This window comes from Danio rerio, chromosome 5, assembly GCF_049306965.1.
Source record: "Danio rerio strain Tuebingen ecotype United States chromosome 5, GRCz12tu, whole genome shotgun sequence".
NCBI classification, from domain to species: Eukaryota; Metazoa; Chordata; class Actinopteri; order Cypriniformes; family Danionidae; genus Danio; species Danio rerio.
In genome coordinates, this window is record NC_133180.1 from 44,099,196 (window position 1) to 44,121,311 (window position 22,116).

At 45.0% G+C, this 22,116-nt stretch overlaps 1 protein-coding gene and 35 non-coding genes across 36 annotated transcripts in view; 17 read left to right on the plus strand and 19 right to left on the minus strand.

The window, feature by feature from the left end:
- si:dkey-245n4.2 overlaps positions 1-22,116 on the minus strand; it is a 314,713-nt gene that overhangs the window by 217,642 nt on the left and 74,955 nt on the right. The gene's annotated exons all lie outside the window — the stretch shown is intronic.
- LOC137495774 (U5 spliceosomal RNA) lies at positions 144-259 on the minus strand. The gene has a single exon (XR_011015751.1). It is a non-coding gene; the product is annotated as a U5 spliceosomal RNA (small nuclear RNA).
- On the plus strand, positions 961-1,032 carry trnad-guc (transfer RNA aspartic acid (anticodon GUC)). Its single transcript has one exon. It is a non-coding gene; the product is annotated as a tRNA-Asp (tRNA).
- LOC137495775 (U5 spliceosomal RNA) lies at positions 1,367-1,482 on the minus strand. The gene has a single exon (XR_011015752.1). It is a non-coding gene; the product is annotated as a U5 spliceosomal RNA (small nuclear RNA).
- trnad-guc (transfer RNA aspartic acid (anticodon GUC)) lies at positions 2,184-2,255 on the plus strand. Its single transcript has one exon. It is a non-coding gene; the product is annotated as a tRNA-Asp (tRNA).
- LOC137495776 (U5 spliceosomal RNA) lies at positions 2,590-2,705 on the minus strand. Its single transcript, XR_011015753.1, has one exon. It is a non-coding gene; the product is annotated as a U5 spliceosomal RNA (small nuclear RNA).
- Positions 3,407-3,478, plus strand: trnad-guc (transfer RNA aspartic acid (anticodon GUC)). The gene has a single exon. It is a non-coding gene; the product is annotated as a tRNA-Asp (tRNA).
- On the minus strand, positions 3,813-3,928 carry LOC137495777 (U5 spliceosomal RNA). The gene has a single exon (XR_011015754.1). It is a non-coding gene; the product is annotated as a U5 spliceosomal RNA (small nuclear RNA).
- Positions 4,630-4,701, plus strand: trnad-guc (transfer RNA aspartic acid (anticodon GUC)). Its single transcript has one exon. It is a non-coding gene; the product is annotated as a tRNA-Asp (tRNA).
- On the minus strand, positions 5,036-5,151 carry LOC137495778 (U5 spliceosomal RNA). The gene has a single exon (XR_011015755.1). It is a non-coding gene; the product is annotated as a U5 spliceosomal RNA (small nuclear RNA).
- On the plus strand, positions 5,853-5,924 carry trnad-guc (transfer RNA aspartic acid (anticodon GUC)). Its single transcript has one exon. It is a non-coding gene; the product is annotated as a tRNA-Asp (tRNA).
- On the minus strand, positions 6,259-6,374 carry LOC137495779 (U5 spliceosomal RNA). Its single transcript, XR_011015756.1, has one exon. It is a non-coding gene; the product is annotated as a U5 spliceosomal RNA (small nuclear RNA).
- trnad-guc (transfer RNA aspartic acid (anticodon GUC)) lies at positions 7,076-7,147 on the plus strand. The gene has a single exon. It is a non-coding gene; the product is annotated as a tRNA-Asp (tRNA).
- LOC137495780 (U5 spliceosomal RNA) lies at positions 7,482-7,597 on the minus strand. Its single transcript, XR_011015757.1, has one exon. It is a non-coding gene; the product is annotated as a U5 spliceosomal RNA (small nuclear RNA).
- Positions 8,299-8,370, plus strand: trnad-guc (transfer RNA aspartic acid (anticodon GUC)). The gene has a single exon. It is a non-coding gene; the product is annotated as a tRNA-Asp (tRNA).
- LOC137495781 (U5 spliceosomal RNA) lies at positions 8,705-8,820 on the minus strand. Its single transcript, XR_011015758.1, has one exon. It is a non-coding gene; the product is annotated as a U5 spliceosomal RNA (small nuclear RNA).
- trnad-guc (transfer RNA aspartic acid (anticodon GUC)) lies at positions 9,523-9,594 on the plus strand. The gene has a single exon. It is a non-coding gene; the product is annotated as a tRNA-Asp (tRNA).
- Positions 9,929-10,044, minus strand: LOC137495782 (U5 spliceosomal RNA). The gene has a single exon (XR_011015759.1). It is a non-coding gene; the product is annotated as a U5 spliceosomal RNA (small nuclear RNA).
- trnad-guc (transfer RNA aspartic acid (anticodon GUC)) lies at positions 10,742-10,813 on the plus strand. The gene has a single exon. It is a non-coding gene; the product is annotated as a tRNA-Asp (tRNA).
- Positions 11,148-11,263, minus strand: LOC137495783 (U5 spliceosomal RNA). The gene has a single exon (XR_011015760.1). It is a non-coding gene; the product is annotated as a U5 spliceosomal RNA (small nuclear RNA).
- trnad-guc (transfer RNA aspartic acid (anticodon GUC)) lies at positions 11,964-12,035 on the plus strand. Its single transcript has one exon. It is a non-coding gene; the product is annotated as a tRNA-Asp (tRNA).
- Positions 12,370-12,485, minus strand: LOC137495784 (U5 spliceosomal RNA). Its single transcript, XR_011015761.1, has one exon. It is a non-coding gene; the product is annotated as a U5 spliceosomal RNA (small nuclear RNA).
- Positions 13,186-13,257, plus strand: trnad-guc (transfer RNA aspartic acid (anticodon GUC)). The gene has a single exon. It is a non-coding gene; the product is annotated as a tRNA-Asp (tRNA).
- Positions 13,592-13,707, minus strand: LOC137495785 (U5 spliceosomal RNA). The gene has a single exon (XR_011015762.2). It is a non-coding gene; the product is annotated as a U5 spliceosomal RNA (small nuclear RNA).
- On the plus strand, positions 14,410-14,481 carry trnad-guc (transfer RNA aspartic acid (anticodon GUC)). The gene has a single exon. It is a non-coding gene; the product is annotated as a tRNA-Asp (tRNA).
- On the minus strand, positions 14,816-14,931 carry LOC137495786 (U5 spliceosomal RNA). Its single transcript, XR_011015763.1, has one exon. It is a non-coding gene; the product is annotated as a U5 spliceosomal RNA (small nuclear RNA).
- On the plus strand, positions 15,634-15,705 carry trnad-guc (transfer RNA aspartic acid (anticodon GUC)). The gene has a single exon. It is a non-coding gene; the product is annotated as a tRNA-Asp (tRNA).
- On the minus strand, positions 16,040-16,155 carry LOC137495787 (U5 spliceosomal RNA). The gene has a single exon (XR_011015764.1). It is a non-coding gene; the product is annotated as a U5 spliceosomal RNA (small nuclear RNA).
- Positions 16,853-16,924, plus strand: trnad-guc (transfer RNA aspartic acid (anticodon GUC)). Its single transcript has one exon. It is a non-coding gene; the product is annotated as a tRNA-Asp (tRNA).
- Positions 17,259-17,374, minus strand: LOC137495788 (U5 spliceosomal RNA). Its single transcript, XR_011015765.1, has one exon. It is a non-coding gene; the product is annotated as a U5 spliceosomal RNA (small nuclear RNA).
- On the plus strand, positions 18,075-18,146 carry trnad-guc (transfer RNA aspartic acid (anticodon GUC)). Its single transcript has one exon. It is a non-coding gene; the product is annotated as a tRNA-Asp (tRNA).
- Positions 18,481-18,596, minus strand: LOC137495789 (U5 spliceosomal RNA). Its single transcript, XR_011015766.1, has one exon. It is a non-coding gene; the product is annotated as a U5 spliceosomal RNA (small nuclear RNA).
- Positions 19,297-19,368, plus strand: trnad-guc (transfer RNA aspartic acid (anticodon GUC)). The gene has a single exon. It is a non-coding gene; the product is annotated as a tRNA-Asp (tRNA).
- Positions 19,703-19,818, minus strand: LOC137495792 (U5 spliceosomal RNA). The gene has a single exon (XR_011015769.1). It is a non-coding gene; the product is annotated as a U5 spliceosomal RNA (small nuclear RNA).
- LOC137495790 (U5 spliceosomal RNA) lies at positions 20,928-21,043 on the minus strand. Its single transcript, XR_011015767.1, has one exon. It is a non-coding gene; the product is annotated as a U5 spliceosomal RNA (small nuclear RNA).
- On the plus strand, positions 21,743-21,814 carry trnad-guc (transfer RNA aspartic acid (anticodon GUC)). The gene has a single exon. It is a non-coding gene; the product is annotated as a tRNA-Asp (tRNA).

Genomic DNA, 22,116 nt, shown 5'->3' on the forward strand with positions numbered 1-22,116 from the left:
AGATACAAGATTGCTGCGCTTTAGAGAATGAGCTAAGAGCAACTTCATTTGATCGCCGGATTGATAACAACCATTCTGTCTAGGCTAATCTACTGACACAAACACTCTTCCACATCTCGTTCTGCAATTCAACATCTTAATGCAGCTCTGCAGATAGCAGAGCACCCAAAAATAAACAAAACTCACAATAGTTCCTCCCCACGGAAATCTTTAGTAAAAGGCGAAAGATTTGTGCGTGATTGAAGAGAAACTCGAGCTGTAACACTATGCTGCTTAATCAGAGCAGTTGGCCATACACAGCACAATGTTCGGCAAGGGTGACTGCAAGGCACGTTGGCCTCGTAATCCTACTTTGTTGAAATGAAGGCATCGAAGCATTACGCAGTACAGAATGAGGTCACACAGAAAGAGGTGCAGTCTTTGGTTAAGACAAATATATCCACATTTTCAAAGCTGCAGTGATGTCACCATGTAAAATTGTGTTATTAGGACATCAGACAGATTAGAGCCCAGTCCTTGGTAACAGCCAAAGGTTTTGAGGGTGACTATAATCAGCAGAAGCTACAGTTTGCCCTTTGGACTGAACCCATCGGTCGTTGTTTTTATTACATGTCTGACTCTGCCTGTCTTAAGGAGGAATGGCTTGGCTTCGGTTTGGTGAGACTGCTGGCAGAAAGTGTCCACCCACGCTTGACATAACCAAAAGCACGCTAGTCTTTGTTAGTATAGTGGACAGTATTTCCATGTGTCACCCGGATGATCAAGGTTCGCTTCCCTGCCAGGGGGGGCTTTTTTTAGGATGCTAAACTCCTCTTAAAAACTTGAGCTTCAGCATGAATCTGTCCAAAAAAAAAACAAGCCCACAGTGCGACGTTCGTCGGAAGAAACTTGCAGCCTTTTGCTCTCAGGCACCCTCAACATAATAGTGCAGCTGAACAGTTTACATAGTTGCATAAGTGATCCTCGTTAGTATAGTGGACAGTATCTCCGCCTGTCACGCGGAAGACCGGGGTTCGATTCCCTGACGGGGAGGCATTTTCTTCAAGACGCTGAACTCCTTACCCCACCTCAGGCTTAAGCATAAAGCTGTCCAAAGAAACAAACCCACCATACAATATTGGCCATGTCCTTCTTGTGGTAAATAAGAGCTCGATTTTGCTCACTCGCTTTTTTGCTGCGGTTCCAAAGACTGCAATTGTGAAGAGAGGGAGAAAAAGACACACAGATCCAAGATTGCTGCGCTTTAGAGAATGAGCTAAGAGCAACTTCATTTGATCGCCGGATTGATAACAACCATTCTGTCTAGGCTAATCTACTGACACAAACACTCTTCCACATCTCGTTCTGCAATTCAACATCTTAATGCAGCTCTGCAGATAGCAGAGCACCCAAAAATAAACAAAACTCACAATAGTTCCTCCCCACGGAAATCTTTAGTAAAAGGCGAAAGATTTGTGCGTGATTGAAGAGAAACTCGAGCTGTAACACTATGCTGCTTAATCAGAGCAGTTGGCCATACACAGCACAATGTTCGGCAAGGGTGACTGCAAGGCACGTTGGCCTCGTAATCCTACTTTGTTGAAATGAAGGCATCGAAGCATTACGCAGTACAGAATGAGGTCACACAGAAAGAGGTGCAGTCTTTGGTTAAGACAAATATATCCACATTTTCAAAGCTGCAGTGATGTCACCATGTAAAATTGTGTTATTAGGACATCAGACAGATTAGAGCCCAGTCCTTGGTAACAGCCAAAGGTTTTGAGGGTGACTATAACCAGCAGAAGCTACAGTTTGCCCTTTGGACTGAACCCATCGGTCGTTGTTTTTATTACATGTCTGACTCTGCCTGTCTTAAGGAGGAATGGCTTGGCTTCGGTTTGGTGAGACTGCTGGCAGAAAGTGTCCACCCACGCTTGACATAACCAAAAGCACGCTAGTCTTTGTTAGTATAGTGGACAGTATTTCCATGTGTCACCCGGATGATCAGGGTTCGCTTCCCTGCCAGGGGGGGCTTTTTTTAGGATGCTAAACTCCTCTTAAAAACTTGAGCTTCAGCATGAATCTGTCCAAAAAAAAAACAAGCCCACAGTGCGACGTTCGTCGGAAGAAACTTGCAGCCTTTTGCTCTCAGGCAACCTCAACATAATAGTGCAGCTGAACAGTTTACATTCTTGCATAAGTGATCCTCGTTAGTATAGTGGACAGTATCTCCGCCTGTCACGCGGAAGACCGGGGTTCGATTCCCCGACGGGGAGGCATTTTCTTCAAGACGCTGAACTCCTTACCCCACCTCAGGCTTAAGCATAAAGCTTTCCAAAGAAACAAACCCACCATACAATATTGGCCATGTCCTTCTTGTGGTAAAAAAGAGCTCGATTTTGCTCACTCGCTTTTTTGCTGCGGTTCCAAAGACTGCAATTGTGAAGAGAGGGAGAAAAAGACACACAGATCCAAGATTGCTGCGCTTTAGAGAATGAGCTAAGAGCAACTTCATTTGATCGCCGGATTGATAACAACCATTCTGTCTAGGCTAATCTACTGACACAAACACTCTTCCACATCTCGTTCTGCAATTCAACATCTTAATGCAGCTCTGCAGATAGCAGAGCACCCAAAAATAAACAAAACTCACAATAGTTCCTCCCCACGGAAATCTTTAGTAAAAGGCGAAAGATTTGTGCGTGATTGAAGAGAAACTCGAGCTGTAACACTATGCTGCTTAATCAGAGCAGTTGGCCATACACAGCACAATGTTCGGCAAGGGTGACTGCAAGGCACGTTGGCCTCGTAATCCTACTTTGTTGAAATGAAGGCATCGAAGCATTACGCAGTACAGAATGAGGTCACACAGAAAGAGGTGCAGTCTTTGGTTAAGACAAATATATCCACATTTTCAAAGCTGCAGTGATGTCACCATGTAAAATTGTGTTATTAGGACATCAGACAGATTAGAGCCCAGTCCTTGGTAACAGCCAAAGGTTTTGAGGGTGACTATAATCAGCAGAAGCTACAGTTTGCCCTTTGGACTGAACCCATCGGTCGTTGTTTTTATTACATGTCTGACTCTGCCTGTCTTAAGGAGGAATGGCTTGGCTTCGGTTTGGTGAGACTGCTGGCAGAAAGTGTCCACCCACGCTTGACATAACCAAAAGCACGCTAGTCTTTGTTAGTATAGTGGACAGTATTTCCATGTGTCACCCGGATGATCAAGGTTCGCTTCCCTGCCAGGGGGGGCTTTTTTTAGGATGCTAAACTCCTCTTAAAAACTTGAGCTTCAGCATGAATCTGTCCAAAAAAAAAACAAGCCCACAGTGCGACGTTCGTCGGAAGAAACTTGCAGCCTTTTGCTCTCAGGCACCCTCAACATAATAGTGCAGCTGAACAGTTTACATAGTTGCATAAGTGATCCTCGTTAGTATAGTGGACAGTATCTCCGCCTGTCACGCGGAAGACCGGGGTTCGATTCCCCGACGGGGAGGCATTTTCTTCAAGACGCTGAACTCCTTACCCCACCTCAGGCTTAAGCATAAAGCTGTCCAAAGAAACAAACCCACCATACAATATTGGCCATGTCCTTCTTGTGGTAAATAAGAGCTCGATTTTGCTCACTCGCTTTTTTGCTGCGGTTCCAAAGACTGCAATTGTGAAGAGAGGGAGAAAAAGACACACAGATCCAAGATTGCTGCGCTTTAGAGAATGAGCTAAGAGCAACTTCATTTGATCGCCGGATTGATAACAACCATTCTGTCTAGGCTAATCTACTGACACAAACACTCTTCCACATCTCGTTCTGCAATTCAACATCTTAATGCAGCTCTGCAGATAGCAGAGCACCCAAAAATAAACAAAACTCACAATAGTTCCTCCCCACGGAAATCTTTAGTAAAAGGCGAAAGATTTGTGCGTGATTGAAGAGAAACTCGAGCTGTAACACTATGCTGCTTAATCAGAGCAGTTGGCCATACACAGCACAATGTTCGGCAAGGGTGACTGCAAGGCACGTTGGCCTCGTAATCCTACTTTGTTGAAATGAAGGCATCGAAGCATTACGCAGTACAGAATGAGCTCACACAGAAAGAGGTGCAGTCTTTGGTTAAGACAAATATATCCACATTTTCAAAGCTGCAGTGATGTCACCATGTAAAATTGTGTTATTAGGACATCAGACAGATTAGAGCCCAGTCCTTGGTAACAGCCAAAGGTTTTGAGGGTGACTATAACCAGCAGAAGCTACAGTTTGCCCTTTGGACTGAACCCATCGGTCGTTGTTTTTATTACATGTCTGACTCTGCCTGTCTTAAGGAGGAATGGCTTGGCTTCGGTTTGGTGAGACTGCTGGCAGAAAGTGTCCACCCACGCTTGACATAACCAAAAGCACGCTAGTCTTTGTTAGTATAGTGGACAGTATTTCCATGTGTCACCCGGATGATCAGGGTTCGCTTCCCTGCCAGGGGGGGCTTTTTTTAGGATGCTAAACTCCTCTTAAAAACTTGAGCTTCAGCATGAATCTGTCCAAAAAAAAAACAAGCCCACAGTGCGACGTTCGTCGGAAGAAACTTGCAGCCTTTTGCTCTCAGGCAACCTCAACATAATAGTGCAGCTGAACAGTTTACATTCTTGCATAAGTGATCCTCGTTAGTATAGTGGACAGTATCTCCGCCTGTCACGCGGAAGACCGGGGTTCGATTCCCCGACGGGGAGGCATTTTCTTCAAGACGCTGAACTCCTTACCCCACCTCAGGCTTAAGCATAAAGCTTTCCAAAGAAACAAACCCACCATACAATATTGGCCATGTCCTTCTTGTGGTAAAAAAGAGCTCGATTTTGCTCACTCGCTTTTTTGCTGCGGTTCCAAAGACTGCAATTGTGAAGAGAGGGAGAAAAAGACACACAGATCCAAGATTGCTGCGCTTTAGAGAATGAGCTAAGAGCAACTTCATTTGATCGCCGGATTGATAACAACCATTCTGTCTAGGCTAATCTACTGACACAAACACTCTTCCACACCTCTTTCTGCAATTCAACATCTTAATGCAGCTCTGCAGATAGCAGAGCACCCAAAAATAAACAAAACTCACAATAGTTCCTCCCCACGGAAATCTTTAGTAAAAGGCGAAAGATTTGTGCGTGATTGAAGAGAAACTCGAGCTGTAACACTATGCTGCTTAATCAGAGCAGTTGGCCATACACAGCACAATGTTCGGCAAGGGTGACTGCAAGGCACGTTGGCCTCGTAATCCTACTTTGTTGAAATGAAGGCATCGAAGCATTACGCAGTACAGAATGAGGTCACACAGAAAGAGGTGCAGTCTTTGGTTAAGACAAATATATCCACATTTTCAAAGCTGCAGTGATGTCACCATGTAAAATTGTGTTATTAGGACATCAGACAGATTAGAGCCCAGTCCTTGGTAACAGCCAAAGGTTTTGAGGGTGACTATAACCAGCAGAAGCTACAGTTTGCCCTTTGGACTGAACCCATCGGTCGTTGTTTTTATTACATGTCTGACTCTGCCTGTCTTAAGGAGGAATGGCTTGGCTTCGGTTTGGTGAGACTGCTGGCAGAAAGTGTCCACCCACGCTTGACATAACCAAAAGCACGCTAGTCTTTGTTAGTATAGTGGACAGTATTTCCATGTGTCACCCGGATGATCAGGGTTCGCTTCCCTGCCAGGGGGGGCTTTTTTTAGGATGCTAAACTCCTCTTAAAAACTTGAGCTTCAGCATGAATCTGTCCAAAAAAAAAACAAGCCCACAGTGCGACGTTCGTCGGAAGAAACTTGCAGCCTTTTGCTCTCAGGCACCCTCAACATAATAGTGCAGCTGAACAGTTTACATTCTTGCATAAGTGATCCTCGTTAGTATAGTGGACAGTATCTCCGCCTGTCACGCGGAAGACCGGGGTTCGATTCCCCGACGGGGAGGCATTTTCTTCAAGACGCTGAACTCCTTACCCCACCTCAGGCTTAAGCATAAAGCTGTCCAAAGAAACAAACCCACCATACAATATTGGCCATGTCCTTCTTGTGGTAAATAAGAGCTCGATTTTGCTCACTCGCTTTTTTGCTGCGGTTCCAAAGACTGCAATTGTGAAGAGAGGGAGAAAAAGACACACAGATCCAAGATTGCTGCGCTTTAGAGAATGAGCTAAGAGCAACTTCATTTGATCGCCGGATTGATAACAACCATTCTGTCTAGGCTAATCTACTGACACAAACACTCTTCCACATCTCGTTCTGCAATTCAACATCTTAATGCAGCTCTGCAGATAGCAGAGCACCCAAAAATAAACAAAACTCACAATAGTTCCTCCCCACGGAAATCTTTAGTAAAAGGCGAAAGATTTGTGCGTGATTGAAGAGAAACTCGAGCTGTAACACTATGCTGCTTAATCAGAGCAGTTGGCCATACACAGCACAATGTTCGGCAAGGGTGACTGCAAGGCACGTTGGCCTCGTAATCCTACTTTGTTGAAATGAAGGCATCGAAGCATTACGCAGTACAGAATGAGCTCACACAGAAAGAGGTGCAGTCTTTGGTTAAGACAAATATATCCACATTTTCAAAGCTGCAGTGATGTCACCATGTAAAATTGTGTTATTAGGACATCAGACAGATTAGAGCCCAGTCCTTGGTAACAGCCAAAGGTTTTGAGGGTGACTATAACCAGCAGAAGCTACAGTTTGCCCTTTGGACTGAACCCATCGGTCGTTGTTTTTATTACATGTCTGACTCTGCCTGTCTTAAGGAGGAATGGCTTGGCTTCGGTTTGGTGAGACTGCTGGCAGAAAGTGTCCACCCACGCTTGACATAACCAAAAGCACGCTAGTCTTTGTTAGTATAGTGGACAGTATTTCCATGTGTCACCCGGATGATCAGGGTTCGCTTCCCTGCCAGGGGGGGCTTTTTTTAGGATGCTAAACTCCTCTTAAAAACTTGAGCTTCAGCATGAATCTGTCCAAAAAAAAAACAAGCCCACAGTGCGACGTTCGTCGGAAGAAACTTGCAGCCTTTTGCTCTCAGGCAACCTCAACATAATAGAGCAGCTGAACAGTTTACATTCTTGCATAAGTGATCCTCGTTAGTATAGTGGACAGTATCTCCGCCTGTCTCGCGGAAGACCGGGGTTCGATTCCCCGACGGGGAGGCATTTTCTTCAAGACGCTGAACTCCTTACCCCACCTCAGGCTTAAGCATAAAGCTTTCCAAAGAAACAAACCCACCATACAATATTGGCCATGTCCTTCTTGTGGTAAAAAAGAGCTCGATTTTGCTCACTCGCTTTTTTGCTGCGGTTCCAAAGACTGCAATTGTGAAGAGAGGGAGAAAAAGACACACAGATCCAAGATTGCTGCGCTTTAGAGAATGAGCTAAGAGCAACTTCATTTGATCGCCGGATTGATAACAACCATTCTGTCTAGGCTAATCTACTGACACAAACACTCTTCCACATCTCTTTCTGCAATTCAACATCTTAATGCAGCTCTGCAGATAGCAGAGCACCCAAAAATAAACAAAACTCACAATAGTTCCTCCCCACGGAAATCTTTAGTAAAAGGCGAAAGATTTGTGCGTGATTGAAGAGAAACTCGAGCTGTAACACTATGCTGCTTAATCAGAGCAGTTGGCCATACACAGCACAATGTTCGGCAAGGGTGACTGCAAGGCACGTTGGCCTCGTAATCCTACTTTGTTGAAATGAAGGCATCGAAGCATTACGCAGTACAGAATGAGGTCACACAGAAAGAGGTGCAGTCTTTGTTTAAGACAAATATATCCACATTTTCAAAGCTGCAGTGATGTCACCATGTAAAATTGTGTTATTAGGACATCAGACAGATTAGAGCCCAGTCCTTGGTAACAGCCAAAGGTTTTGAGGGTGACTATAACCAGCAGAAGCTACAGTTTGCCCTTTGGACTGAACCCATCGGTCGTTGTTTTTATTACATGTCTGACTCTGCCTGTCTTAAGGAGGAATGGCTTGGCTTCGGTTTGGTGAGACTGCTGGCAGAAAGTGTCCACCCACGCTTGACATAACCAAAAGCACGCTAGTCTTTGTTAGTATAGTGGACAGTATTTCCATGTGTCACCCGGATGATCAGGGTTCGCTTCCCTGCCAGGGGGGGCTTTTTTTAGGATGCTAAACTCCTCTTAAAAACTTGAGCTTCAGCATGAATCTGTCCAAAAAAAAAACAAGCCCACAGTGCGACGTTCGTCGGAAGAAACTTGCAGCCTTTTGCTCTCAGGCACCCTCAACATAATAGTGCAGCTGAACAGTTTACATTCTTGCATAAGTGATCCTCGTTAGTATAGTGGACAGTATCTCCGCCTGTCACGCGGAAGACCGGGGTTCGATTCCCCGACGGGGAGGCATTTTCTTCAAGACGCTGAACTCCTTACCCCACCTCAGGCTTAAGCATAAAGCTGTCCAAAGAAACAAACCCACCATACAATATTGGCCATGTCCTTCTTGTGGTAAATAAGAGCTCGATTTTGCTCACTCGCTTTTTTGCTGCGGTTCCAAAGACTGCAATTGTGAAGAGAGGGAGAAAAAGACACACAGATCCAAGATTGCTGCGCTTTAGAGAATGAGCTAAGAGCAACTTCATTTGATCGCCGGATTGATAACAACCATTCTGTCTAGGCTAATCTACTGACACAAACACTCTTCCACATCTCGTTCTGCAATTCAACATCTTAATGCAGCTCTGCAGATAGCAGAGCACCCAAAAATAAACAAAACTCACAATAGTTCCTCCCCACGGAAATCTTTAGTAAAAGGCGAAAGATTTGTGCGTGATTGAAGAGAAACTCGAGCTGTAACACTATGCTGCTTAATCAGAGCAGTTGGCCATACACAGCACAATGTTCGGCAAGGGTGACTGCAAGGCACGTTGGCCTCGTAATCCTACTTTGTTGAAATGAAGGCATCGAAGCATTACGCAGTACAGAATGAGCTCACACAGAAAGAGGTGCAGTCTTTGGTTAAGACAAATATATCCACATTTTCAAAGCTGCAGTGATGTCACCATGTAAAATTGTGTTATTAGGACATCAGACAGATTAGAGCCCAGTCCTTGGTAACAGCCAAAGGTTTTGAGGGTGACTATAACCAGCAGAAGCTACAGTTTGCCCTTTGGACTGAACCCATCGGTCGTTGTTTTTATTACATGTCTGACTCTGCCTGTCTTAAGGAGGAATGGCTTGGCTTCGGTTTGGTGAGACTGCTGGCAGAAAGTGTCCACCCACGCTTGACATAACCAAAAGCACGCTAGTCTTTGTTAGTATAGTGGACAGTATTTCCATGTGTCACCCGGATGATCAGGGTTCGCTTCCCTGCCAGGGGGGGCTTTTTTTAGGATGCTAAACTCCTCTTAAAAACTTGAGCTTCAGCATGAATCTGTCCAAAAAAAAAAACAAGCCCACAGTGCGACGTTCGTCGGAAGAAACTTGCAGCCTTTTGCTCTCAGGCACCCTCAACATAATAGTGCAGCTGAACAGTTTACATTCATGCATAATTGATCCTCGTTAGTATAGTGGACAGTATCTCCGCCTGTCACGCGGAAGACCGGGGTTCGATTCCCCGACGGGGAGGCATTTTCTTCAAGACGCTGAACTCCTTACCCCACCTCAGGCTTGAGCATAAAGCTGTCCAAAGAAACAAACCCACCATTCAATATTGACCATGTCCTTCTTGTGGTAAAAAAGAGCTCGATTTTGCTCACTCGCTTTTTTGCTGCGGTTCCAAAGATTGCAATTGTGAAGAGAGGGAGAAAAAGACACACAGATCCAAGATTGCTGCGCTTTAGAGAATGAGCTAAGAGCAACTTCATTTGATCGCCGGATTGATAACAACCATTCTGTCTAGGCTAATCTACTGACACAAACACTCTTCCACATCTCGTTCTGCAATTCAACATCTTAATGCAGCTCTGCAGATAGCAGAGCACCCAAAAATAAACAAAACTCACAATAGTTCCTCCCCACGGAAATCTTTAGTAAAAGGCGAAAGATTTGTGCGTGATTGAAGAGAAACTCGAGCTGTAACACTATGCTGCTTAATCAGAGCAGTAGGCCTGACACAGCACAATGTTCGGCAAGGGTGACTGCAAGGCACGTTGGCCTCGTAATCCTACTTTGTTGAAATGAAGGCATCGAAGCATTACGCAGTACAGAATGAGCTCACACAGAAAGAGGTGCAGTCTTTGGTTAAGACAAATATATCCACATTTTCAAAGCTGCAGTGATGTCACCATGTAAAATTGTGTTATTAGGACATCAGACAGATTAGAGCCCAGTCCTTGGTAACAGCCAAAGGTTTTGAGGGTGACTATAACCAGCAGAAGCTACAGTTTGCTCTTTGGACTGAACCCATCGGTCGTTGTTTTTATTACATGTCTGACTCTGCCTGTCTTAAGGAAAAATGGCTTGGCTTCGGTTTGGTGAGACTGCTGGCAGAAAGTGTCCACCCACGCTTAACATATCCAATAGCACGCTAGTCTTTGTTAGTATAGTGGTCAGTATTTCCATGTGTCACCCGGATGATCAGGGTTCGCTTCCCTGCCAGGGGGTGCTTTTTTAGGATGCTAAACTCCTCTCAAAAACTTGAGCTTCAGCATGAATCTGTCCAAAAAAACAAGCCCACAGTGCGACGTTCGTCGGAAGAAACTTGCAGCCTTTTGCTCTCAGGCACCCTCAACATAATAGTGCAGCTGAACAGTTTACATTCTTGCATAAGTGATCCTCGTTAGTATAGTGGACAGTATCTCCGCCTGTCACGCGGAAGACCGGGGTTCGATTCCCCGACGGGGAGGCATTTTCTTCAAGACGCTGAACTCCTTACCCCACCTCAGGCTTAAGCATAAAGCTGTCCAAAGAAACAAACCCACCATACAATATTGGCCATGTCCTTCTTGTGGTAAATAAGAGCTCGATTTTGCTCACTCGCTTTTTTGCTGCGGTTCCAAAGACTGCAATTGTGAAGAGAGGGAGAAAAAGACACACAGATCCAAGATTGCTGCGCTTTAGAGAATGAGCTAAGAGCAACTTCATTTGATCGCCGGATTGATAACAACCATTCTGTCTAGGCTAATCTACTGACACAAACACTCTTCCACATCTCGTTCTGCAATTCAACATCTTAATGCAGCTCTGCAGATAGCAGAGCACCCAAAAATAAACAAAACTCACAATAGTTCCTCCCCACGGAAATCTTTAGTAAAAGGCGAAAGATTTGTGCGTGATTGAAGAGAAACTCGAGCTGTAACACTATGCTGCTTAATCAGAGCAGTAGGCCTGACACAGCACAATGTTCGGCAAGGGTGACTGCAAGGCACGTTGGCCTCGTAATCCTACTTTGTTGAAATGAAGGCATCGAAGCATTACGCAGTACAGAATGAGCTCACACAGAAAGAGGTGCAGTCTTTGGTTAAGACAAATATATCCACATTTTCAAAGCTGCAGTGATGTCACCATGTAAAATTGTGTTATTAGGACATCAGACAGATTAGAGCCCAGTCCTTGGTAACAGCCAAAGGTTTTGAGGGTGACTATAACCAGCAGAAGCTACAGTTTGCCCTTTGGACTGAACCCATCGGTCGTTGTTTTTATTACATGTCTGACTCTGCCTGTCTTAAGGAGGAATGGCTTGGCTTCGGTTTGGTGAGACTGCTGGCAGAAAGTGTCCACCCACGCTTGACATAACCAAAAGCACGCTAGTCTTTGTTAGTATAGTGGACAGTATTTCCATGTGTCACCCGGATGATCAGGGTTCGCTTCCCTGCCAGGGGGGGCTTTTTTTAGGATGCTAAACTCCTCTTAAAAACTTGAGCTTCAGCATGAATCTGTCCAAAAAAAAACAAGCCCACAGTGCGACGTTCGTCGGAAGAAACTTGCAGCCTTTTGCTCTCAGGCACCCTCAACATAATAGTGCAGCTGAACAGTTTACATTCTTGCATAAGTGATCCTCGTTAGTATAGTGGACAGTATCTCCGCCTGTCACGCGGAAGACCGGGGTTCGATTCCCCGACGGGGCGGCATTTTCTTCAAGACGCTGAACTCCTTACCCCACCTCAGGCTTAAGCATAAAGCTGTCCAAAGAAACAAACCCACCATACAATATTGGCCATGTCCTTCTTGTGGTAAATAAGAGCTCGATTTTGCTCACTCGCTTTTTTGCTGCGGTTCCAAAGACTGCAATTGTGAAGAGAGGGAGAAAAAGACACACAGATCCAAGATTGCTGCGCTTTAGAGAATGAGCTAAGAGCAACTTCATTTGATCGCCGGATTGATAACAACCATTCTGTCTAGGCTAATCTACTGACACAAACACTCTTCCACATCTCGTTCTGCAATTCAACATCTTAATGCAGCTCTGCAGATAGCAGAGCACCCAAAAATAAACAAAACTCACAATAGTTCCTCCCCACGGAAATCTTTAGTAAAAGGCGAAAGATTTGTGCGTGATTGAAGAGAAACTCGAGCTGTAACACTATGCTGCTTAATCAGAGCAGTAGGCCTGACACAGCACAATGTTCGGCAAGGGTGACTGCAAGGCACGTTGGCCTCGTAATCCTACTTTGTTGAAATGAAGGCATCGAAGCATTACGCAGTACAGAATGAGCTCACACAGAAAGAGGTGCAGTCATTGGTTAAGACAAATATATCCACATTTTCAAAGCTGCAGTGATGTCACCATGTAAAATTGTGTTATTAGGACATCAGACAGATTAGAGCCCAGTCCTTGGTAACAGCCAAAGGTTTTGAGGGTGACTATAACCAGCAGAAGCTACAGTTTGCCCTTTGGACTGAACCCATCGGTCGTTGTTTTTATTACATGTCTGACTCTGCCTGTCTTAAGGAGGAATGGCTTGGCTTCGGTTTGGTGAGACTGCTGGCAGAAAGTGTCCACCCACGCTTGACATAACCAAAAGCACGCTAGTCTTTGTTAGTATAGTGGACAGTATTTCCATGTGTCACCCGGATGATCAGGGTTCGCTTCCCTGCCAGGGGGGGCTTTTTTTAGGATGCTAAACTCCTCTTAAAAACTTGAGCTTCAGCATGAATCTGTCCAAAAAAAAACAAGCCCACAGTGCGACGTTCGTCGGAAGAAACTTGCAGCCTTTTGCTCTCAGGCACCCTCAACATAATAGTGCAGCTGAACAGTTTACATTCTTGAATAAGTGATCCTCGTTAGTATAGTGGACAGTATCTCCGCCTGTCACGCGGAAGACCGGGGTTCGATTCCCCGACGGGGAGGCATTTTCTTCAAGACGCTGAACTCCTTACCCCACCTCAGGCTTAAGCATAAAGCTGTCCAAAGAAACAAACCCACCATACAATATTGGCCATGTCCTTCTTGTGGTAAATAAGAGCTCGATTTTGCTCACTCGCTTTTTTGCTGCGGTTCCAAAGACTGCAATTGTGAAGAGAGGGAGAAAAAGACACACAGATCCAAGATTGCTGCGCTTTAGAGAATGAGCTAAGAGCAACTTCATTTGATCGCCGGATTGATAACAACCATTCTGTCTAGGCTAATCTACTGACACAAACACTCTTCCACATCTCGTTCTGCAATTCAACATCTTAATGCAGCTCTGCAGATAGCAGAGCACCCAAAAATAAACAAAACTCACAATAGCTCCTCCCCACGGAAATCTTTAGTAAAAGGCGAAAGATTTGTGCGTGATTGAAGAGAAACTCGAGCTGTAACACTATGCTGCTTAATCAGAGCAGTTGGCCATACACAGCACAATGTTCGGCAAAGGTGACTGCAAGGCACGTTGGCCTCGTAATCCTACTTTGTTGAAATGAAGGCATCGAAGCATTACGCAGTACAGAATGAGGTCACACAGAAAGAGGTGCAGTCTTTGGTTAAGACAAATATATCCACATTTTCAAAGCTGCAGTGATGTCACCATGTAAAATTGTGTTATTAGGACATCAGACAGATTAGAGCCCAGTCCTTGGTAACAGCCAAAGGTTTTGAGGGTGACTATAACCAGCAGAAGCTACAGTTTGCCCTTTGGACTGAACCCATCGGTCGTTGTTTTTATTACATGTCTGACTCTGCCTGTCTTAAGGAGGAATGGCTTGGCTTCGGTTTGGTGAGACTGCTGGCAGAAAGTGTCCACCCACGCTTGACATAACCAAAAGCACGCTAGTCTTTGTTAGTATAGTGGACAGTATTTCCATGTGTCACCCGGATGATCAGAGTTCGCTTCCCTGCCAGGGGGGGCTTTTTTTAGGATGCTAAACTCCTCTTAAAAACTTGAGCTTCAGCATGAATCTGTCAAAAAAAAAAAACAAGCCCACAGTGCGACGTTCGTCGGAAGAAACTTGCAGCCTTTTGCTCTCAGGCACCCTCAACATAATAGTGCAGCTGAACAGTTTACATTCTTGCATAAGTGATCCTCGTTAGTATAGTGGACAGTATCTCCGCCTGTCACGCGGAAGACCGGGGTTCGATTCCCCGACGGGGAGGCATTTTCTTCAAGACGCTGAACTCCTTACCCCACCTCAGGCTTAAGCATAAAGCTGTCCAAAGAAACAAACCCACCATACAATATTGGCCATGTCCTTCTTGTGGTAAATAAGAGCTCGATTTTGCTCACTCGCTTTTTTGCTGCGGTTCCAAAGACTGCAATTGTGAAGAGAGGGAGAAAAAGACACACAGATCCAAGATTGCTGCGCTTTAGAGAATGAGCTAAGAGCAACTTCATTTGATCGCCGGATTGATAACAACCATTCTGTCTAGGCTAATCTACTGACACAAACACTCTTCCACATCTCGTTCTGCAATTCAACATCTTAATGCAGCTCTGCAGATAGCAGAGCACCCAAAAATAAACAAAACTCACAATAGTTCCTCCCCACGGAAATCTTTAGTAAAAGGCGAAAGATTTGTGCGTGATTGAAGAGAAACTCGAGCTGTAACACTATGCTGCTTAATCAGAGCAGTTGGCCATACACAGCACAATGTTCGGCAAGGGTGACTGCAAGGCACGTTGGCCTCGTAATCCTACTTTGTTGAAATGAAGGCATCGAAGCATTACGCAGTACAGAATGAGCTCACACAGAAAGAGGTGCAGTCTTTGGTTAAGACAAATATATCCACATTTTCAAAGCTGCAGTGATGTCACCATGTAAAATTGTGTTATTAGGACATCAGACAGATTAGAGCCCAGTCCTTGGTAACAGCCAAAGGTTTTGAGGGTGACTATAACCAGCAGAAGCTACAGTTTGCCCTTTGGACTGAACCCATCGGTCGTTGTTTTTATTACATGTCTGACTCTGCCTGTCTTAAGGAGGAATGGCTTGGCTTCGGTTTGGTGAGACTGCTGGCAGAAAGTGTCCACCCACGCTTGACATAACCAAAAGCACGCTAGTCTTTGTTAGTATAGTGGACAGTATTTCCATGTGTCACCCGGATGATCAGGGTTCGCTTCCCTGCCAGGGGGGGCTTTTTTTAGGATGCTAAACTCCTCTTAAAAACTTGAGCTTCAGCATGAATCTGTCCAAAAAAAAAAACAAGCCCACAGTGCGACGTTCGTCGGAAGAAACTTGCAGCCTTTTGCTCTCAGGCACCCTCAACATAATAGTGCAGCTGAACAGTTTACATTCATGCATAATTGATCCTCGTTAGTATAGTGGACAGTATCTCCGCCTGTCACGCGGAAGACCGGGGTTCGATTCCCCGACGGGGAGGCATTTTCTTCAAGACGCTGAACTCCTTACCCCACCTCAGGCTTGAGCATAAAGCTGTCCAAAGAAACAAACCCACCATTCAATATTGACCATGTCCTTCTTGTGGTAAAAAAGAGCTCGATTTTGCTCACTCGCTTTTTTGCTGCGGTTCCAAAGATTGCAATTGTGAAGAGAGGGAGAAAAAGACACACAGATCCAAGATTGCTGCGCTTTAGAGAATGAGCTAAGAGCAACTTCATTTGATCGCCGGATTGATAACAACCATTCTGTCTAGGCTAATCTACTGACACAAACACTCTTCCACATCTCGTTCTGCAATTCAACATCTTAATGCAGCTCTGCAGATAGCAGAGCACCCAAAAATAAACAAAACTCACAATAGTTCCTCCCCACGGAAATCTTTAGTAAAAGGCGAAAGATTTGTGCGTGATTGAAGAGAAACTCGAGCTGTAACACTATGCTGCTTAATCAGAGCAGTAGGCCTGACACAGCACAATGTTCGGCAAGGGTGACTGCAAGGCACGTTGGCCTCGTAATCCTACTTTGTTGAAATGAAGGCATCGAAGCATTACGTAGTACAGAATGAGCTCACACAGAAAGAGGTGCAGTCTTTGGTTAAGACAAATATATCCACATTTTCAAAGCTGCAGTGATGTCACCATGTAAAATTGTGTTATTAGGACATCAGACAGATTAGAGCCCAGTCCTTGGTAACAGCCAAAGGTTTTGAGGGTGACTATAACCAGCAGAAGCTACAGTTTGCTCTTTGGACTGAACCCATCGGTCGTTGTTTTTATTACATGTCTGACTCTGCCTGTCTTAAGGAAAAATGGCTTGGCTTCGGTTTGGTGAGACTGCTGGCAGAAAGTGTCCACCCACGCTTAACATATCCAATAGCACGCTAGTCTTTGTTAGTATAGTGGTCAGTATTTCCATGTGTCACCCGGATGATCAGGGTTCGCTTCCCTGCCAGGGGGTGCTTTTTTAGGATGCTAAACTCCTCTCAAAAACTTGAGCTTCAGCATGAATCTGTCCAAAAAAACAAGCCCACAGTGCGACGTTCGTCGGAAGAAACTTGCAGCCTTTTGCTCTCAGGCACCCTCAACATAATAGTGCAGCTGAACAGTTTACATTCTTGCATAAGTGATCCTCGTTAGTATAGTGGACAGTATCTCCGCCTGTCACGCGGAAGACCGGGGTTCGATTCCCCGACGGGGAGGCATTTTCTTCAAGACGCTGAACTCCTTACCCCACCTCAGGCTTAAGCATAAAGCTGTCCAAAGAAACAAACCCACCATACAATATTGGCCATGTCCTTCTTGTGGTAAATAAGAGCTCGATTTTGCTCACTCGCTTTTTTGCTGCGGTTCCAAAGACTGCAATTGTGAAGAGAGGGAGAAAAAGACACACAGATCCAAGATTGCTGCGCTTTAGAGAATGAGCTAAGAGCAACTTCATTTGATCGCCGGATTGATAACAACCATTCTGTCTAGGCTAATCTACTGACACAAACACTCTTCCACATCTCGTTCTGCAATTCAACATCTTAATGCAGCTCTGCAGATAGCAGAGCACCCAAAAATAAACAAAACTCACAATAGTTCCTCCCCACGGAAATCTTTAGTAAAAGGCGAAAGATTTGTGCGTGATTGAAGAGAAACTCGAGCTGTAACACTATGCTGCTTAATCAGAGCAGTAGGCCTGACACAGCACAATGTTCGGCAAGGGTGACTGCAAGGCACGTTGGCCTCGTAATCCTACTTTGTTGAAATGAAGGCATCGAAGCATTACGCAGTACAGAATGAGCTCACACAGAAAGAGGTGCAGTCTTTGGTTAAGACAAATATATCCACATTTTCAAAGCTGCAGTGATGTCACCATGTAAAATTGTGTTATTAGGACATCAGACAGATTAGAGCCCAGTCCTTGGTAACAGCCAAAGGTTTTGAGGGTGACTATAACCAGCAGAAGCTACAGTTTGCCCTTTGGACTGAACCCATCGGTCGTTGTTTTTATTACATGTCTGACTCTGCCTGTCTTAAGGAGGAATGGCTTGGCTTCGGTTTGGTGAGACTGCTGGCAGAAAGTGTCCACCCACGCTTGACATAACCAAAAGCACGCTAGTCTTTGTTAGTATAGTGGACAGTATTTCCATGTGTCACCCGGATGATCAGGGTTCGCTTCCCTGCCAGGGGGGGCTTTTTTTAGGATGCTAAACTCCTCTTAAAAACTTGAGCTTCAGCATGAATCTGTCCAAAAAAAAACAAGCCCACAGTGCGACGTTCGTCGGAAGAAACTTGCAGCCTTTTGCTCTCAGGCACCCTCAACATAATAGTGCAGCTGAACAGTTTACATTCTTGCATAAGTGATCCTCGTTAGTATAGTGGACAGTATCTCCGCCTGTCACGCGGAAGACCGGGGTTCGATTCCCCGACGGGGCGGCATTTTCTTCAAGACGCTGAACTCCTTACCCCACCTCAGGCTTAAGCATAAAGCTGTCCAAAGAAACAAACCCACCATACAATATTGGCCATGTCCTTCTTGTGGTAAATAAGAGCTCGATTTTGCTCACTCGCTTTTTTGCTGCGGTTCCAAAGACTGCAATTGTGAAGAGAGGGAGAAAAAGACACACAGATCCAAGATTGCTGCGCTTTAGAGAATGAGCTAAGAGCAACTTCATTTGATCGCCGGATTGATAACAACCATTCTGTCTAGGCTAATCTACTGACACAAACACTCTTCCACATCTCGTTCTGCAATTCAACATCTTAATGCAGCTCTGCAGATAGCAGAGCACCCAAAAATAAACAAAACTCACAATAGTTCCTCCCCACGGAAATCTTTAGTAAAAGGCGAAAGATTTGTGCGTGATTGAAGAGAAACTCGAGCTGTAACACTATGCTGCTTAATCAGAGCAGTAGGCCTGACACAGCACAATGTTCGGCAAGGGTGACTGCAAGGCACGTTGGCCTCGTAATCCTACTTTGTTGAAATGAAGGCATCGAAGCATTACGCAGTACAGAATGAGCTCACACAGAAAGAGGTGCAGTCATTGGTTAAGACAAATATATCCACATTTTCAAAGCTGCAGTGATGTCACCATGTAAAATTGTGTTATTAGGACATCAGACAGATTAGAGCCCAGTCCTTGGTAACAGCCAAAGGTTTTGAGGGTGACTATAACCAGCAGAAGCTACAGTTTGCCCTTTGGACTGAACCCATCGGTCGTTGTTTTTATTACATGTCTGACTCTGCCTGTCTTAAGGAGGAATGGCTTGGCTTCGGTTTGGTGAGACTGCTGGCAGAAAGTGTCCACCCACGCTTGACATAACCAAAAGCACGCTAGTCTTTGTTAGTATAGTGGACAGTATTTCCATGTGTCACCCGGATGATCAGGGTTCGCTTCCCTGCCAGGGGGGGCTTTTTTTAGGATGCTAAACTCCTCTTAAAAACTTGAGCTTCAGCATGAATCTGTCCAAAAAAAAACAAGCCCACAGTGCGACGTTCGTCGGAAGAAACTTGCAGCCTTTTGCTCTCAGGCACCCTCAACATAATAGTGCAGCTGAACAGTTTACATTCTTGAATAAGTGATCCTCGTTAGTATAGTGGACAGTATCTCCGCCTGTCACGCGGAAGACCGGGGTTCGATTCCCCGACGGGGAGGCATTTTCTTCAAGACGCTGAACTCCTTACCCCACCTCAGGCTTAAGCATAAAGCTGTCCAAAGAAACAAACCCACCATACAATATTGGCCATGTCCTTCTTGTGGTAAATAAGAGCTCGATTTTGCTCACTCGCTTTTTTGCTGCGGTTCCAAAGACTGCAATTGTGAAGAGAGGGAGAAAAAGACACACAGATCCAAGATTGCTGCGCTTTAGAGAATGAGCTAAGAGCAACTTCATTTGATCGCCGGATTGATAACAACCATTCTGTCTAGGCTAATCTACTGACACAAACACTCTTCCACATCTCGTTCTGCAATTCAACATCTTAATGCAGCTCTGCAGATAGCAGAGCACCCAAAAATAAACAAAACTCACAATAGCTCCTCCCCACGGAAATCTTTAGTAAAAGGCGAAAGATTTGTGCGTGATTGAAGAGAAACTCGAGCTGTAACACTATGCTGCTTAATCAGAGCAGTTGGCCATACACAGCACAATGTTCGGCAAAGGTGACTGCAAGGCACGTTGGCCTCGTAATCCTACTTTGTTGAAATGAAGGCATCGAAGCATTACGCAGTACAGAATGAGGTCACACAGAAAGAGGTGCAGTCTTTGGTTAAGACAAATATATCCACATTTTCAAAGCTGCAGTGATGTCACCATGTAAAATTGTGTTATTAGGACATCAGACAGATTAGAGCCCAGTCCTTGGTAACAGCCAAAGGTTTTGAGGGTGACTATAACCAGCAGAAGCTACAGTTTGCCCTTTGGACTGAACCCATCGGTCGTTGTTTTTATTACATGTCTGACTCTGCCTGTCTTAAGGAGGAATGGCTTGGCTTCGGTTTGGTGAGACTGCTGGCAGAAAGTGTCCACCCACGCTTGACATAACCAAAAGCACGCTAGTCTTTGTTAGTATAGTGGACAGTATTTCCATGTGTCACCCGGATGATCAGAGTTCGCTTCCCTGCCAGGGGGGGCTTTTTTTAGGATGCTAAACTCCTCTTAAAAACTTGAGCTTCAGCATGAATCTGTCAAAAAAAAAAAAACAAGCCCACAGTGCGACGTTCGTCGGAAGAAACTTGCAGCCTTTTGCTCTCAGGCACCCTCAACATAATAGTGCAGCTGAACAGTTTACATTCTTGCATAAGTGATCCTCGTTAGTATAGTGGACAGTATCTCCGCCTGTCACGCGGAAGACTGGGGTTCGATTCCCCGATTGGGAGCCATTTTCTTCAAGACGCTGAACTCCTTACCCCACCTCAGGCTTAAGCATAAAGCTGTCCAAAGAAACAAACCCACCATTCAATATTGGCCATGTCCTACTTGTGGTAAACCAGAGCTCGATTTTGCTCACTCGCTTTTTTGCTGCGGTTCCAAAGATTGCAATTGTGAAGAGAGGGAGAAAAAGACACACAGATCCAAGATTGCTGCGCTTTAGAGAATGAGCTAAGAGCAACTTCATTTGATCGCCGGATTGATAACAACCATTCTGTCTAGGCTAATCTACTGACACAAACACTCTTCCACATCTAGTTCTGCAATTCAACATCTTAATGCAGCTCTGCAGATAGCAGAGCACCCAAAAATAAACAAAACTCACAATAGTTCCTCCCCACGGAAATCTTTAGTAAAAGGCGAAAGATTTGTGCGTGATTGAAGAGAAACTCGAGCTGTAACACTATGCTGCTTAATCAGAGCAGTTGGCCATACACAGCACAATGTTCGGCAAGGGTGACTGCAAGGCACGTTGGCCTTGTAATCCTACTTTGTTGAAAGGAAGGCATCGAAGCATTACGCAGTACAGAATGAGGTCACACAGAAAGAGGTGCAGTCTTTGGTTAAGACAAATATATCCACATGTTCACAGCTGCAGTGATGTCACCATGTAAAATTGTGTTATTAGGACATCAGACAGATTAGAGCCCAGTCCTTGGTAACAGCCAAAGGTTTTGAGGGTGACTATAACCAGCAGAAACTACAGTTTGCCCTTTGGACTGAACCCATCGGTCGTTGTTTTTATTACATGTCTGACTCTGCCTGTCTTAAGGAGGAATGGCTTGGCTTCGGTTTGGTAAGACTGCTGGCAGAAAGTGTCCACCCACGCTTGACATATCCAACAGCACGCTAGTCTTTGTTAGTATAGTGGACAGTATTTCCATGTGTCACCAGGATGATCAGAGTTCGCTTCCCTGCCAGGGGGGGCTTTTTTTAGGATGCTAAACTCCTCTTAAAAACTTGAGCTTCAGCATGAATCTGTCCAAGAAAAACAAGCCCACAGTGCGACGTTCGTCGGAAGAAACTTGCAGCCTTTTGCTCTCAGGCACCCTCAACATAATAGTGCAGCTGAACAGTTTACATTCATGCATAAGTGATCCTCGTTAGTATAGTGGACAGTATCTCCGCCTGTCACGCGGAAGACCGGGGTTCGATTCCCCGACGGGGAGGCATTTTCTTCAAGACGCTGAACTCCTTACCCCACCTCAGACTTAAGCATAAAGCTGTCCAAAGAAACAAACCCACCATACAATATTGGCCATGTCCTTCTTGTGGTAAAAAAGAGCTCGATTTTGCTCACTCGCTTTTTTGCTGTGGTTCCAAAGATTGCAATTGTGAAGAGAGGGAGAAAAAGACACACAGATCCAAGATTGCTGCGCTTTAGAGAATGAGCTAAGAGCAACTTCATTTGATCGCCGGATTGATAACAACCATTCTGTCTAGGTTGATCTACTGACACAAACACTCTTCC